We start from the raw sequence: 1,505 nt of genomic DNA, 5'->3' as shown, positions 1-1,505 counted from the left end.
GGGGCAGGGGCTCTTAGAACACTCCCGAGCTCAAGTGAGGTTTCAAATAGGCAAAGCCAGAAAGCGGTTGATGGCTGCGCCGGACCCGCCATTTTCTGGAGCCGCTCCTTTCTCCGCTGCCTCCCGCCAGCCCTCTGGAGCCCACAGACTGGATGCCTCCCGCTGAAGAAAGTCTCACATTTCCATCGCGCTCCCAGAGGCCTCTGCGGCCAGCTGAGGGTTCTGAGCGGCACAGAAGCGCTGAACCCCGCAAGCCCGCTGGATCTGGCTGGGCTGCCGGGCTCAGGAGACAGCGGTGCTGGGGCACTTCGTACCCGGCTTCCCGCCACGGTACCGGGCCTCGCCCTAAGCTGGGAGCCCGTGGCCGGCCCGGGGTGAGGGCGCCGGGGAATTTCTTCATTATCTTTGCGCAGTGGCAATATCGTAGCCGATGAGGTTAATCCGAGGTGCGATTATTGCTAATTGAAAACTTTTCCCAATACCCCGCTGTGACGACTTGAAATACAGTCGGTATCGGCAATTTTTGGTGGTCTCTGCGGAGGCTGGACAGCTTTGTTCAATAGAAGAAAATATTTGATTTTTCTGTTTTTGCACGAGTGTCACGTGTTTGTTGCGTCACCTGATATTTTTGGGCTTTTAAGTTTCTTCTGTGATTTCTCATGGTTTGATATAACACTTTGTACTGAAAGCTCCAAGGCAGCTTTTAATTTCTGCTGTTTTCTAGAAACTCAAGTTTTCCAGTGTGTTATAAACCGTTTCTTATGATAAATGGCTTGTTGGACGTCTTTCATTTTATACTGGTTTATGCTCTTATTGTTATATCCAGGTCATTGCTAAAGATAATAAAAACCACCAGACTCAGAATAAATCCCTGGGGAGCTCCACTAGAGACCTCCTTCCAATCTGACATTGTCCCATTAATAGCTACCTTCCCCTAACACTAAACAATTCAGCAGTTGCCATGAGTTAGCGCACAGCGTTATCTGAGGCAGCACCCGTCACCTCCTGCCCTACAGAGATTTTTCCCAAACGTTGTCAAAATCGGTTTTTTAAAAGCTGCAGTTTGTTTTTGATGTGATTGGAAATTATCTCTAAAAACATGCCCAATTTGACAGCTCTCTCCATAAAGGTCCCTCATCGCGGGAACCGAACCCTGGGACAGAGACAAAGGCCAGATCTTCTCCAACAACAGAGGCAAATGGCATGAGGCTGTCAACAGAAAACTCCTCTTGCCCCCTAACTCCAGACACATGCAAGTGGTTTGTTCGGTAAATTGGTCTCTCACCAAAGCGAATGAAGCAAAGCCCCTTCCTCTAGAGCAATGAGTGAACTCAGGGCGGTTCGGTGATTGGCTCTTTCCCCGGAGGCTCTGTGTTGTGTCCAGAACCTCCACTCTCATTAGAACATAAAACCCCTCTGGCCGCAAGGATCGCAAAGACCCTTCACAAGAACCCGCAGGTTGAACCGCCCTGGTCCGGCAAACTCGGGACCTGCGTGCAGGTGCA

The 1,505-nt window shown here is 50.4% G+C and overlaps 1 non-coding gene across 1 annotated transcript; it reads left to right on the top strand.

Moving 5' to 3' along the window:
* Positions 1-401: 401 nt before the first annotated feature.
* Positions 402-542, top strand: LOC142821414 (U4 spliceosomal RNA). The gene has a single exon (XR_012898188.2). It is a non-coding gene; the product is annotated as a U4 spliceosomal RNA (small nuclear RNA).
* Positions 543-1,505: the final 963 nt, after the last annotated feature.

This window comes from Pelodiscus sinensis, chromosome 30 (assembly GCF_052426305.1).
Source record: "Pelodiscus sinensis isolate ZL-2025 chromosome 30, ASM5242630v1, whole genome shotgun sequence".
NCBI lineage: Eukaryota > Metazoa > Chordata > Testudines > Trionychidae > Pelodiscus > Pelodiscus sinensis.
Note: the sequence above shows the minus strand (reverse complement) of the source record. Positions and strands in the feature narration are given on the sequence as shown.